Source organism: Aythya marila, assembly GCF_965140915.1.
Source record: "Aythya marila genome assembly, chromosome: 4".
Taxonomy (NCBI): Eukaryota; Metazoa; Chordata; class Aves; order Anseriformes; family Anatidae; genus Aythya; species Aythya marila.
Window position 1 is genome coordinate 21,951,196 of NC_139045.1, and position 16,962 is coordinate 21,968,157.

A 16,962-nucleotide genomic window follows, 5' to 3' on the forward strand; every position below is an offset into this window, starting at 1 on the left:
TTCCTTAGTTGCCCAAAGAATCTTGCACTGGTAATTTTTGTGTATTTTATTTATTTTTTTATTTTTCTGCTGAAACCACAGGGATTTTTAACTTGTTTGCTACACAACACAAAGGGTTTGTAGCATTTTGAAGTGGTACAACTGAATTAGAGTAGTAATTGGTTTCCTTGATTTTTTGTTTCAGCTGGAGATCTCAGATGAGACTCCTGTGAGAATGAGTTGATGGTCCTGTCCATCATAACATGGTGGTCTTCATAACAGCAACATGAAAGTATGTCAGCTGTCATTCCTAATCAAAGCCTAAAAACACTTTTACTGAAGGAAGGCATTCTAGAAGGGGAAAGTAGATGATTCCTAGCTGTACACACAAGGCAGGGCAGAAGGAACTTAGAGTGAGGAACCAGAAGAGACTGTGAAGTGGCTGAGTACCTCCAGAGGGTTTTATCTGGAACTGGACCTTACACAAACCTGCAAGCTGTTCCTTTCTGTTTCTTATAATCACAAAGTGAAGGTCTCAGCTGCACTCAGGTGGCCATCTATTATAAAAAGAGAAACTCTTCAGGTACAAAACTAACTATGCATAAAAAGAAAAAAAATTAGTGTCTTTCTGTATTTTCTTCCTGGAAATACTCTAGATACTTGGAATAAGGCTACATCATGGCCCAGCATTTGCAGGGTGTGTGAAGAGCAGAAAAGAATTGTGGATAACACAGCAGTGAAGAATTATACAAAAAAGAACATTTCTACACGTATATGTCAGAACAACAACACAAAAAGAATAAGCAAGTTTTAAGTTCATAAGCCAAACATGACTTGAAGGAAGTTGCACATTTGTGTCCACACTGATGTTAAGAGTCACGAGACCTTATGGAATCAGAGACACTGGGCATGGATTTTGGTAGCCTAGAGGTTGGAACTGCTCAGCACGAGCTGATCATAGCTGGTTTAATAGGTGTAGTAAAGGAAATCATACTTCTGTTGTTGTTATGCAGATATTTCACTCCTCACTGAAACCTCTAAGACAAGTTAATTTTAGAAGAGTTTAGTTAAATTATAAGATGACAAACTGTGGTCTACTTAAAAAAAAAAATAAAAAAAAATAAAAAAACCAATAGTACATTTCATTACTATTTTAAAACAACTTGTAAATATATTGTTTTAGAATACTTTCTAGTGCTATCTTTGCATATTTTAAATGTTAAAAATTATCACATGCAGTACAAGTTGAAGTGCTGGACGTATTTGGAAAAACAACATTAACAATTATTTTTGATCAATTCTGTGATAACCTTTATCTAGAACTCCCTTAGCAAATGCAATCTGGTTCATTTTCTTTCACTGTGGTGAAATGTGATAATTGTGCCTTTGTATGTTATTTTGTCTCCCTTACACTTGAATGTGAAACAAAACACTAACACGAAACACTTCAAAATCACACTAATGGGTGTGATTTAGGTATATGTTGAACATGGGAGAATATTTCAGGTTTAAAACTATTAAACATTTTTCCTCCACTATACGATTTTATAAAAATTGTCAGATTAGAAGAGATTTTGTAATACAACTGCAGTCTTTCAATCCTGGGCATTTAGCAGCCGGAGTCTCCAAGGGTGTCTTTTTCATTTTATTTTTTTATTAAATCTCCAAGCCATTTCAATAGCGTAATGTCTGATCTCCAAAAACAGCACACTAGACTAGAATTTCTCAGACTTTGATGACTACATGGGACCTGGTACCTGTTCCTTGTGCTTTTATTAACAGGATGCAGCAGCAGAACAGTCCACACCTTCACTGAATTGTTTCAAACAAATTGTGTTAAGACCCCAACGTTATGAAATAACATTAAATAGAAATGCCCCTTCAAAATAACTACATAGCTGTTTTTTTTTTAAACTTGCTTTGTGCTTTGGCATCCTCCCTTACCACCCTTGAAATATATTGCTTTAAAGAAATCATGCACTTTTATAGCTGATTTGCTGATATGGCTGATTCTTTACACTATGTGTAAGTAAGAGTAGTTACTTGGACTTTAAAAGAACATGGGATACAGAAGTTGCACACTAAGAATATTTTCAGTAAGTGAGATTTCCACCTGATGCCTTATATATCTATCACTCCATTTACTGAATAGCTGTTATCTTTCACAATTTTATTTATTTATTTTTTTTAACTCTCCATCTGTAAGTTCTTTCTGTTTGGTACTTTGAAAGCTCCTCTAATAGCTTCCTATGGGGTTAATCTTTTTTTCTTTTCCACCAGTTTTATCCGTGACTTCAACATCTTTCACAAATGTTTCTTGGAGCATTTGGCACTAAACGCTTCTCCTGTATACTTATTAAGTTCCAGAAATCCTACAGAACACCCTCTGAACTTTAATGAGCACATTCAAGTCAATCCGATGCACAGAATAACTCTGAACGTCCCCTTGCCACAGTAAGGAATGACTGTGTTTAGAAACAGTTCTCTATAAATAGCCAACAAGTTGATGAGCTCATATAAGCACTGTTTGTAAATAAATTCAAAAATGCCATTTTGGGTCAGTAATGTTATGGTATAATGTTAAGAGATAGTTAATAAAATGTTATAAATATCAGAGGATGTTACTATGCCTGGGACACACATTGTGATACTGTTAGTGCCTAGACCTTGAGGAGGTGGTTTACTTTGGCTTCCTCTGCAGGCAGTGGGAAACAACGCACCTTCTCCAAAGAAAGATAACCGCAGTTGTCCAAAATGACATCTTGGAGTAGCCTCTGTCTCTCAAGAAGTCCAATCCTATGAAGCAACTAGACCTTGTAATGCTCTGGCTCTGCTATCATTTAGGAGGCGTAGCTCTTAGGTCAGAAAAAGGAGTGAGAAATCCTGCTTCAAGAAGACGAGCTGTAGGTGTAAGTAACCTCTAACCTCCTCCCACTGAGTGCATTTTAGTCAGAATGTCAGGTAGGTTTTAACAGACGTGTGGCTAACAACTATCTAGTTCTGTACGCATCACAGAAACAAGTTTTTAAGGGGAGATCTGAAGAAGAACAATAGAGCAGCTGAGCATGTTTACAGACAAACCTTCCCAAGGGTCTGGGTAGCATTAAAAAAATGCCTTAAAGGACTTGTCTGAAAAATGAAACAAGTGAACTGATACCACACAATGATCAGTTGTGCGTGCCTGTTTCACAATGTGAATGATCATGAAGGGAGGATTAGCTCTGAGTAGAAGCCAAGTGACTTGCCTACAGTTGGTAAGCCAGAGAAGAGGAGCCAAATGAATGCTGACAGAGGGCTACAAAAACAGCATTGTGACAGGCTATATGCAGGGAAAAAATCACATTTGCCATAACCATCAGGAATGGAAGTTGCAAAGCCTGGGATGCCAGATGATCAGGAGTAATTCAGCTGTGTTGACAGAAAGCACATACTATTGAGAAAAAAATCATTGGAACTAGAATGTACTTTGCATAGGAGAATTGTGAGCAATCTCAATTAACTGGCCTAGGAACATGTGAGAGAGTGATATTCTAAATAGTAATTGAGCAAAAAGAAAAAAACCTTTGCAAGTGACTCCTGCCAACTTCTCATCATTAGTCATCATTATACGTTGAATTAATTTTTTTATTGTTGTACAACTGAAATAGTTGAGAATTCTTGTACTAGAAGGAAGGCACAAAACAAGGTTCAATGGCTGGCAGCTGAAATCAGATAAAAAGCAGACTAATAGCAAAGTGAGAATAGTGAAAATTTTTAATTTTTCTCCTTAGCTATCTTGAATTGTCCTGAGCTCTCTGTAAACCTGTGGCTAAGTTTCTAAAAAGATATTCTCCCACAGAATTCTGAACCTCAAAGAAGAATCAATTCCTGTAACTCCTTACCCTTTATGTACATACTCTATAGCATGATAGTGTTTCTTGATTTCCGTGGTTATTTCAGATGATAATTTTATTTTATTTTGGACATGAGCTCGCTGAATTTTATTAAGTGAGTACTATGACCTGCTCTGAACTGCCCAGTATAAGAGAGATGTATTGGAGGAAATCCAGCCACAAGCTACCAGGATGTATAACATACAAAAAGCTGAGAAAAACAGATCTGTTTAGACCTAAGAAAGCTAAGGGGATATCCTATTGATATTTGCAACTACATAATGGGAGGCTATAGAGAAGATTAGCTCTTCTCAGAGATGCACAGCAGAAGCATGAGAGGCAATGGACACAAGTTGGAACACAGGAAATTTTATTCCAATAAGGAAAAAAAAGTTTATTCACAGTGAGGGCAGTTATTCTTGGAACAGGGACTGAAGACAATGCCCATTATTCATCCTCTGAGATACCTGAAAACCCAACAAAGGCATGAATAACCTACCGCGATTGGCCCTTCTATACGTAGGAGATTAGACTAGATAACTTCCACTATGTCCATTCTAACTTGGACGTATAGAATCATAAAATCGTATAATAGGCTCACTGAAAATGTTGCCACACAACTAACTAGTCTAACTGAAAATACTACAACATATATAAGAAGATTTGCAAGAAATCACTAATAAAAACATTACGATAGTTTGAAATTCTTATTATAAATCATCTCTGAAGGTCTAACCAATGAAAGCTTTGTTGTTACTTTGTTTGTTGCTATGTTTCACTTTTTTAAAGGCTGAGATGCATTTCTTCAAATTGGAATTCTTCAAACTGATAGCCTTGAAAACTAGTACTTACAGAGCTGAGGCTGGCAGAGCATGAAAAAAAGTAATATTATTTTTTTCTTCCTTTCTAGTAAAAGATTTATATATAAAGCATTCCAATAAACTGAAGAGTAACTTTCAATGAAATCATTAGTAATTCAAAGCCTTTTTGACGTATGACTTTTTTAAGAGAAAGTATGAGTGATTTTTTTTTCCTAATCTTATCTATAGTTCATGGAGTAAAGATTAGGAAACTCATCTTTTCAATACAAAATAATCTGATTATAGAAGCTGATGCAAATTAAATTTAAAGCTTTTTATAGCTTCGTTTACTATTCATACATCAAGGCAAGAGTTCAGCAAGTAATCAACATATGAAATATAAAGTGAAAGTACTAGAAGTAAATCATTTAAAGACTACTTAAGACAGCAAAAGCACCTTAGAAAGAAATTGGGAATACATCTGAAAATCTCAAAAATTACATCTTAAAAGCTAGAAAATTACCATATGATAAGGTCAAGAGTGGTAAAGTAGATAACACTTATTCAATAATAACTGTAGTTAATGCGCAGCTGGGTTTTTAACAATTCTTTAAAGTTAAAGATATGGGGTAAGAATTCTTCTGATGTGGGGGTATTTAGTTTGCTTCAAAATATGATATGGTAATCAATACGAAAGTTGATTTGAGAGTCAATATGCAGTAGTCAAACTAATACCTAGAATGAATCCCTCTGAATAAAAACCCTGCATATTACATTTTTAGGATTCATTTCTTGCTGAAGAACTATAAATTACTGAGCTTCTTTAGAAGTCTGCATTATCCTATTGTAATTATAGATGTCTCCATCTCCACTTTATAGCTTCCTCAACTTCACACCTCTTCAAATAATGCTTTGATTTCTACTTAAAGATTTTTCTGGAACCCCCAGCTATCTATGAAAACTCAAAAGTATTTGAAAATGTTTATGTCTGTATTATCTGTGTCCGTGGTTTGCAGTTTGCAGTTATTCACAAATAACACAGTGAATTTATAGTCCAAGTAAGTGGCTTGAAGTTTCAGGGTGTAGTTATCTATTTAACATCTATCTAACCCAAGTCTAAAATAGTTCTGCAGAAAAGTTTGGTTAGGAGAAAGGAAGAGAAGAAAGAACTTTAAAATGTTATGTTTATCTGTTTGCATATATTTTATATACATACACATGTATATATGTATACATATATACATACACATGTATATATGTATATATATTTTATATACATACACAAAACTCCATCTCAGGTAAGCAGAACACACTTCTTGTTATGGGAGGAAACTGAATTTCATGTAAGAATGGTTGCTGAGGGCAAAGCAGATACAATGGAATGGAAGAAAATGAACATACTGCTAGGAGTGTTCGTCTGTGGTGAGAATAGAGGAAACAGGTTAGAAATAGAAAGGACAGTCTGGAAAGTGGCCTCTTCACCAGGTTGGATGAACTCCATTCCTCTGGAAGTGGTTGGCAATTTGAAGTCTGCTGGCTGCCATCCTCCACGAGTCAGTACCTAAGGTAGCCTGAGTGAGACTAGAAATGCTGAAACAGTTAAGTACCTAGGATCGTATGCTGTGCCAATGCAGACCCATCCAAATTACACAAAGTCACCTCTTAATTCTCATTATAGGCCACCTGTTGCCTTCTATCCTTCTAATACTGCCAGTATTTGAAAAACAGGTAAACAGTAGGTAAACACACGCACTGTCAGGCTTGTATTGGCCAGTGAGCAAGGCACCGCTGCGCCAAAACCTCCATAAGAAACACCTGCTCATTTGTAAGCAATACACTTAATAAAGCAAACAAGACATGTAGCAACAGCTATCGCAGAACCTAATTGATCTCAGTATAAAGGGAAAAAACTGGCTTTTTCAGGTATTGGTTTACACCAATCATGAACTCCCTATATGTTTTATATTACCTAGGGCAATAAATCTTACAGTTCAATTTATAATTTTATCTGAGAAAAAATACCTAATGACACACTTTCATATTCCTGTTATTAAACCTTAGAGAATCCCTCAATTTACACATTCCCCAGTGCAAGATCAGTCTCTTGCCACTGAACAAAATACTTGCCTGTAAAACAAAACCACTGATCACATAGACCCATGGAGTGGCAAAAGGAGGAACCACTTTACCTCTTTTCATCCCATTTGCTCTTAACCCCAAACAAGGTTTGAAGAGAATTTGACTGCAGCTGGGGAGCTTTCTGCTAGAAGTAGAATGGCAGTAAAAAGGAGTACCAGAAAGTCGATATTCCTATTAATTACCACATGCACTGAATGAGACAGAAGGGAAAACACTACTTGATCATGTAATTAAGCATTGTATCAAAATGCATGTGCTGTTTTGCCAACAGCATCACAAACACTGTTTCCTATTTACTTCTTGAGCTACCTTTGGCCAAAAAGAGAAAATGAAGACAAGATTTAAGACGATAGCTCCCTCTTCTTCCAACTCAGATATTCTACGATTCTTTCCTAAATGAGACTGACACTTCTCTGTATATATCATTCATTACAAGTACGTAAGGCAGGAATGTTATTTAGTGGCAAAATGCCCTTAAGAGTGCCCGCACCAGAGGAAGCATAGTGACAGAGCACTAAGAAAATTAATCCCTAGATGGCACCGTTACTCTGTCATTTTTACTGTGTAAATGCTTCCTTAGACTGGGAAGGAATAGCGTTGGTGGTTTCCCCATACAATTTCTTAATGGATCCGTGGCAGGCAGCGTGAGAATAAGTTCACTGTCCTTATTGCTTTATTTGGCTCACAAACCCATATACATCTCCCATCTGCTGCTTATGAGAGGGTTGCCTGCATATACCTGCATGTTGTCATGGTTGTCACAAACCAGTGGATGTGACAACTTTGCATTTAAAAAAAAAAATACTTTGGTATCATTGAATGCAAAAGAAACCCTAGTTTTCTGAATTTGCTAATGCTTAGAATAAATGCTTTTATAACCTAATTGAAAGACGATCTGAAGAACAAAAACCCCTACAGCTCAGGAAGCAAAACAGACTCTTTTTAGCTGGATTTTTTTTTTTATTATTATTATTTCACCGTAATACAGTCTCTCCACTACTGTACTGGATTTCAGCACCACCTGCTGACACATACACAAATAGCAACAGAGCAAGTTCATTTCAGTGTTTTATGATTGCACTTTCTGCTTGCCGTATGTTCTTGTACTGTTGAAACATGGATCAACAATCTCCTCCCTCCCCCCCGCCAATATCTGAAATGTTTAATTTACAAAATGTTTAATTTACAAAAACAAAAATTAAAAAAACAAAAATAATAAAAACCAACCAAACAAAACCATTAAATGAGCTGGTATTTCTTTTACCAAAACTGTTCTCTACTTTTGAAATGATTTCTCATTGGAATCACATGGCTTCTGGATACAGAACAGTGTAGGAGTCTTGAAACAGTAGACAACTAAAAAGTTGAAAATTAAACTAAAAGAGGTAAGGACAGATAAGAAACGGAAGATAATTCTGATTAATAATAAGATTAACAAAGAATCTTTCTGATCGCTACAGCATATAATTTTAAACACTTGTTAATTCTGAACAGTGTTGGATAAGATACATCCTTCAGTATTTTTCAGAATAAGAGTTTAAGTATCAAAATACCCAATAGCTAACTAAAAGGAAGCACTGGCCATTACATTGAAGCATACCCTGTAAAATAGGGATTTACAAATAGGTAACGTTCCTTTTTGAGCAGTTGTACATCAATATTTGTCAATAACGTCTGCCTTGCATTAGCACCTGTCAGTAATGGGAAAGGAGAAAAATCGGTAAGACACATAAAATCCAAACCATATTGTCACCTAGCACCTTAATGGGATAAAGATGCAAATCAATGTAATATTTTGGCTATCAAGAGTGTCCTGTCTCATCCCCACCAACCCCATCAAGGTTTTGCTGAGACAGTTAATTTTCTTCATGGAGGCTTGTATGAAGTGAGTTTGGAAATTCTGATGAAAATAGTGGTGATAACACATGGATCTTTTAGTTGTTGCAAAGCAGTGCTCACACACAGCCAAGGACTTTCCAGCTCCTCCAGCTCCTCGTGCTGCCCTGCCAGCCAGGCAGCTGGGGGGGGGCAGGAGCTGTAGGGAGGGCCAGGAGCTAGAGGGGACACAGCCAGGACAGCTGGCCCAGACTGCCCAAAGGGATGTCCCACACCATGTGGCGTCTTGCTCTGCAATTACAGTTGGGGCAAAGAAGGAGCAGAGGGGGTGATGGCATTTGTCTTCCCAAGAAACTATTACACATAACTAGCCCTGCTGTCCTGGAGTATCTAACACCAGCTTGCTGATGGGAAGCAGCAAATGGATTCTGGTTTGGCTTTGCTTGTGTGTGGCTTTGGCTTTTCCTCATGAACTGTTCTTTATCTCAACCCACGAGCTCTTGCACTTTTACTTTCCCAATTCTTTCCCCACCCCAACTGGGGAGAGTGGGCAAGCAGCCAGGGGGTGCTCTTAGCACCCTTAACTGCCTGCAGGGTTAAACCACAACACCATCCTCCCCACCCCCCCCAAATCTTATATTCAAAAACAGCATGGAAATTAGAAACACATAATTCAAAGTTTTTAGAATTGTACTTTAAGCAGGATAATATCATATTTGTGTTGCTGACCTGAATGCACCACTGTATAAACATCACATACATGGTGGCTTTTGAAACTATCACTGAATGAAAATCTCATTCAGAGTAGTTTAAAACTAAAAGTGACTTTTGAAAAACTCAGTTTACACGGCATTTACAAATGATAATTTTTAAACTAGTAATTTTCATGTAGTTTTTTTATAAGAGCAGATGTATACCAATAGCCTGATACTTTTATGCCTAAGGGTTTGTCAAATCAGAAGCTGTTATACAATGTTTGAGGATAACATTAAGGAAAAATATTTGTAAGTCTTACTAACTACGTACCAGTAATAACAGTACATGGCTTAATATGTACAACCAATTTCCCTCATTCAACTAGCGTTTTATTGTCTTTATTAGAATGAATCATTAAAAATGTGTTTAAATGGAATAAAAGGTTTATATGTTGCAGAACTTGAAAAAAGATTTTTTTCAGGTGCTACAGCTCACAAAACATCGACACACTTTGTTAATATTTTGAAAAATGTATCAAATAAGCCTTGAGTTAATTAACATTTCAACAATAAGTCTATTTTTTTTTTTTTTTTCTGAAAGGTGTGGTCTTCTTTCCCTGCCCGCCCCATAAGGTAAATTTCAAACTGTATCTGGTGAAGTTTCCCAAAAGAAGAGACAACATTTCTTACAGTTATAGAAGTATCTGTAAGAAAGCTGTGACACAAATGAGACTATTCCTATTATAAATATTTAGAATACTTGGAAGAAATCCCAAAAGGAAAGGGAATTGTAAAGCCATCTACAGTAATAAATGGGATGAGTGCTTAGCATGCTCTACTTATGATGTGTCTGTGCTCCATCAAGCAAACTGAAACAGATGAAGTTCAAAAGAGAAAATAAATCTTAGTGGTTACAGAGCACATTTACTGTGTAAAGGAAAGGAGTTTCATCTTAAGTGTTTATTACTATGCCTTAATGAACATGAAGGTCTAGACATTGCTCTCTTAAATTAAGAATGAATTTCAAGGAAGGAAGGATTAGCAAGTAACTAAAAGTATTTATCCCAAGTCAATTAGATGATGCTTGATTATTTTTGCATCTGAAATTCTTTGTAAAACATTGGATGCTCACATATTTAAAACAGTTTTCTTACAGCACTATTATGCACATCCTTTTTCTACAAATTGATCAAAATTTTTCTACAAATTGATTTATTTCTACAAATAAATATAGCTACCTGAAACAGGTAGCTATATTTACCTGGACATTTTTAATATAAAGCTTCCTTTTTTTTTTTTCTTTTTTTTTTTTTAAAAATAAATGAGACAATTACTTTGCCAGATCAACTGCTTCAATACATTTACAAACTTCCCATTAATCAGGTTTTATTACTATGCTTTATTAACTATTAGTCAACTTGCCACATACCCTATTGAGTTTGCAAACTGCCATTTTACTTAAGATTTCTTTTATGCATGTAAAATTGTATTAGCTAATTATACTAGTCATTAAGTGTCAGTATATCATGTTGTAAACTGTTTCATACAGAATACCAATCAAATTTAAAACCAACACCTTCACCTATCAGCCACAGTACACCAGATCCAGTAATAAAATAAATTTTAAAAAGTCAAGGACAAAGGAAGGACAGACAGACAAATGCCTAAACAAGCCAGAGAGCTGGATATACACAGACCTGTTCTGTGTGATGCTGCACAGAGAGCTGGACGATTGCAGGATGCGTTGGGCCTAGTGCCTGATCACAGCAATGCCCGCCCCAGCAGCTGTGTGTTGTAAAGCCTCCTTGCTCCTGGAGCAAGTCATGGAGACCTGCTGGCTCGGATGGGCTGCACGCAACTGTTCTCAGTTTGCATCCTGCAGTGGCACCCTACTTCTTCTCAGCACCAGGCAGTAACGTCAGGTAGGGAACTGCGTTTCTCTCAGTGCTTGAAGGTTTCCAACTACTCCGGAGTGACCAATAGATTTGGCAAGGATATTTACTTAGGCAACACTGTGGGATCTGCTATTATTAATGCTGTATTTCCCAAGCTATGCTGCTCTGTATTCTCTTCCCAAATTACCTCTGAAACCATAGCCCTATTCATAATAGCTGCGTGCGCTGACACAGCTATTTGGTTTTGGTTCTGGAAGACAACTGATACCTTAGCAAATTCTTCTCATGCTGCTCTTGCCTCTTAAACACACACACACAGAGTCTGTAGACCAGAGAGTTAATTTTAACTTGTTTCATATAAATTCTGCTCACACAGGACAGTCTACACCATGCTATTATATAAATCAGAAGATAACTTTTGTATGGTTGCTGCTGGAGTTCAAACAGAAGGGGTGTTGTAAGAAAAAAAAGATTTTCCTTCAGAAGTTCCCACCATGCAGAAGATCTAAGAAAAAGAGAGAATGCCTCCCTGTAGTAAGTTAAAAAATATAACTCCAAAGTTATTATGAAAGAAGGAATAAATATAATTTTAATATATTATCCCTAGGAAATAAAAGATCATGCAGGTTTTAAAAAATTCTACACGAGCTCCTCCTAGGGCAACGAAGACATAAATATAAATTGTGGTTACTAATTTGATGCTACACTGTATTAGGGAAGCTTTTTAGCCTGGATGCTAACACGCTGGTTTTGGACCAGAGACCTGGGAGCTCTGCAGGCTGCAACGTGCTCTTTCCATAGGCTGCCCTGGAGTATCACAGTCACACACTGTCCACTGTGAACAATATTATGGCAATAAAAACACCAACAAATGCAGCATTCAGGTCGGTTGCACTAAAACAAACAACAGACAACATACGAAAGGGTCTAGAGACTGACAGAAAATAAAGTAATAGGAAGTTTTCTGCTTTCAAAGATTGATGAAATTTTGTTTTAAATTTCACGCATTTTGCAAGATGATTTCTAACTCAGAATGGATAAGCTGTCATCAAATCTGTAAACTCTTTCATTTCAGGAACCAGCACATAACTCTTATGATCCTTTAAAATCCCCATAATACTTCTCCATTTCATCTGCATCTCTGCTCTTCTCCACGTAATACAAAATTTATTTTTGCCACCACAGCAGCACATTTTATGGTAATAATACGGTAATCCAAATACTAAAACACAATACAGCAATCAAAGTAAGTGCAAATAATTAGAACCACCTCCATCATGTGGAAAATAATCTACTTGGTACCACTGAGCATTCGGAGTTCATTCTCATTCAAATATGCTCTTCTCAGAGACTAATCTCTTAATCAGGCAAATCACCACTGCTGAGAAATATAGCTGGTGGAAAAGAAGCTAACAAATCTTTTATGTATTTTTACTGATATTCTACTTGAGTGATTTAAAATAGCATGCAAAATGTATGATCATTAAAGAAAAGATCTGTTAAAATATAACATGGATTTAGTGCTATCCTTAAATAATATTTCAAAAATGTAGGAAAGCAAACAAATAAATCAAATTGCTTTTTAAGGCTGAAAGTTTAGAAAAGAAAGATATTGACTTGCATACAGGAGAAAAACAGGCCACAAAACAAAAACAAACAAACAGAAAAACAAAACACAAAGCCTGCTGTTTTGGACAATCGGCTTCTACCATTTGCTAAGCACTTATAAAGATTGCCAGAAAGAGCTACTTGCCCCTAATCATTTAGGGGCATCCACCCTCAAGATAAAAGTTTTCCCTACATAAGAAATTGAAGCATGGGCTTGAATGCAATATCTAACCCACTACCTATACTACACCATTGACTAAAACGCCTCTATATCATTTTTCTTTCTCCGTATAGAGATAACTGGAGAAGTAAACACAGCTTCAGCGTATCCTTATGAGGCAACTTGTTTAATGTGGAGTAATGGTATGCTGTATTAATAAGACTGTTTTGCTTGCCAAATTTGACAGTGTGTGCTTCATTCTTTTTTCTCCTCCCACCATACTCAAGCTACTGCCACTAGCTCTGTGTGTTTGGAGGAGTTTTCCTCTTGCTGTGGGGGACTGACACATACAACTTCCTCTACATAGTATTTGCACTGTCCTAAGGAAAATAGAAACAAGAATTGATTGAGATCATCACGGCTTAATAGCTAAGAGAAGTAAATCAGCTTTGCTTCTGTTTCCTAATTACAACAAAACTGTCCAATTTCCGCTACGCTCCAGTAAAAATTATTGTTATACTTCGAAAAAAGCTTCTAAGTGCCTATTTTATGTCCTAATATTTACCAGATAGGGTTGGGGAGTGGCAGGAGGGAATTACAGAGGTGAAGCGAGGCAGGAAGGGAAGAAAAAAGGAGACAAATATTTAAGAAAATATGACTACATACAGTTAAACTTGGACATTTTATTAAATGGTTATTAGTATTAAAACCACTGTTTACATTCAATCCACATTTTTAAAGTGTGTGGTGAACAGTCAGGCTAACATCATACCATGATGTTCATTAGACATATAAAACTGCTCTGTCTCACTACCAGCAATATTCTACCCTTTTATCCTAACCAAATAAATCCGGACAGAGTATTAAATTTTAACTGTGCATACTGTTATGGCACCTGTCAAACTTTAAAATCCTTCCCATTAAATGGAGCCCCTAGGGACTGAGACAGAGAGAAATGTTCTGAATATAGCTTTTAGCATCCACAATTCCATTTGAATGTAAAGAAAAAAATTAATTGGAAAAAAAAAATTAAGAAAATTGTAGTGCTTTTCAATACTTATTTCTGCCTGGGGGAATGGACTGGATGGGGCATTTAGGAACTTATTTTTCTTTTCATTATACAGGTGATTTGCAGTAAATAATATATGCTCCAGTATTTTGACCTCTCATTTCCTTCTAAATTCCACAAGGTAAAATGAGTCTATATATTAAATTTCCCTAGACTAATACTCCAGAAATTAATTTTTTAAAAGTTTTTCTTGTTTAACTCTGTATGGGAAACCTCATCCTGAATATATTTTAACAGCCAAATCTACTTACATACAGTGAAATAAGGAAACAGCTTCACTGAATGCATAATTCAGTAAGGAAAGTCAAGATTTTCGTTCTATTTAAGATTTATTTTTATATAAATTCTTGTACATTACACTACACTACATTTACCCAAAAGCAAGTAATGAAGTCTACTTTTTTTTTTTTTTTCTTTTTCATGTGGACCCTTGTTCCTCAAGGGGTTGTACATGAGTCACTGAAGGGTTCTGTTACTTGAGGGAATTCTCTGCCCCATTCAGCTCTAATGCCTACCATTCAGAAAGGAGCCTTAGAACATAATAAGAAAATAAGTGGTGAACAGCAATGGGAGAGGACCAGTCTATTAAAATCTGATAAACAATTCTTTAACATCCATGAAGATGAAAAACTTATATAAAACTAATTATTTATCAGTACATAAATCCAATTGTCTACTGTCAAAATGCTTTTAGTATCAGTTTGTGTGTGTGTTTAATGAAAATGCGCTCTTTTGCAACTATTTGCTCTCTAAAAATATATGTATATATGTTTTTGGTTTTTTTTTTTTGCTGAATATTTTAATATGTGTAAATTGTAGTAATTGGTTGTTCTTGAAGACTGTAAGGCTCTGCATTCATTTTGAGAATTCAAGTATGCGTAGTGAAGTTGCCTTACCACTCACTTCAGGATATTTTATTTCTGAAGAAGAAAATGACTATGAGTACCACAACAAAAGCATAGCTGGGGAAAAAAAAAAAGTCACGAGGTACAGGTTCAATTTCAATAAAATATGCAAGCCCAAATAAAAACTGAATGGCCAAAATCTGACCTCAGGTATTTGCCTAATTCAGTATTTTCAAACTTCTCTTGTGCATCAGTTCCGTACAAAGTTCAAAGAAAGTGGCCTTTGCAGGATCAAATAACTGTTTGCATTTTTGTGATCATATTTAGAGCTGATGCTGAGACAGAAATCACCTGTACCATCTCTCAGTTTAGAGAATAACCACATTTCAAAAAAGTGTTTTTACTGCTTTATGTGCCAGTAATCTCCGGAACAGTGACTTCTTTTGAGCTTTTTGATTTTATTTGTTGCATCCTAATCAGAACCGTTAAACATTTCTTAATGTTCATTAAATCAGCATGCCAGTTTTCTCTGCTATATTTTTCTGTCTCAGAAATGTGATGAGATCGCTTACCACTAGTTTTCAGTGATTAACTTTGTGTAAAATAGTTCATGCTGTTTACAACTTTGCAATTAGTGCACTTCCTATACCAACATATTGTAAATGGGTATTAAATATTTCTTTTATCACAATTGGATATACTGCTTTTCTCTTAGCATGTATACATCTTTAAAATTAACCAATTGTAGAGACTTCTTTAATTTTTCTATTATTTTTTTTCTATTTTTTTCCCCAAGGTGCTTCAGAAAAAATATTGGATAAGTAACAGATTAAAAAGTTCCAATTTCCAGTATATATATATTTTTTTGTTTATTACCTTTGCACAAAAACAATTTGTAATTGCATTTTCATACTGTCTGTAGTTAAACATCTTTGAAGACTCGTGCTTAGTCAGTAACCATAGAAAAACAGTCATAAAGTTGCACCTAACTGTAATGGTATATGTATAAATAATTTGGCCTCTTGTGGCTAGTTAGAAAGCTGAAGAAATCAAAGTATTTTATATCAGCACTAAGCTCACTAACATCATGTGACAGATTAGCACTCACCAGTTGGCGTACAAGAACTACAACCTCAGAGGATAAATGTATTGGAAAATATGCAAGCATCTCCCTTTGTAAATATCCATATAGATAGATGAAATCTTTTCTAGGAGACAATTTTGTCTTTTTACCATGTATTCCTACTGTTCCATAAAACACAATTCAAAGCAGCACTAACCAACACGTTAAGTCAGGTATTTGTATGTTGGAATGTACCAGATATAAAGGGAAATTAGGTCACAGAATGTATTTTGTTTGCTGTATTTATTTCACTTTTGTAAAAGAAGGCAAATGCAAAGAATTTTGCTTCTATGACCTCGCTAATTATTTCTTAGTCAATATACTGCAGCCTTGTTATTAATCGCTCTGGTATGCTAGACAACTGTTGGACAGTAAATGACTTGAAAACCACTAGATTCCTGTATTTTCCCACATATGGTCCAGTATATTTTGGCAATGTATTCCAGCCTTTGCAAAGAATCCCTCGCCTGGATAAGCCACCAAAACAGACCATTCCATTCCACCCATATCCAATCCGTTTTCTCTTAACTCTTGCATGAAACAACTCAAATCCTTCAAATGACAAGAGCTAAAAAACCACTGAGCCCTTGAGAAAGAATCTCAGATATCCCATCTGCTTTGTGAACATGCCCTGCATAAAAACGTTGTATTGAATTCTAAATGGAGACAAGTTGCATTCACCTTTGGGGGGGGGAGGGGGAAATTCAGGTGTTTGGGGGAAGTACATACCTGAATAGTGCATGCGCAAACTCAGCAAATGCTCAGCAGTAGGATTTCTATTTTCATTTACAAGAAGCTCATTGGTCTCATCACTGCCCCAGCAACACGTCTGCAGAACATGTTCAAAGTATGATTTTCTTTCCAAAGGCTTATAACAACAAAATGGCATGACACACAACCTGGCACAAATCCCAGTGCTATGCTAAGTTTTAAGTACCTAC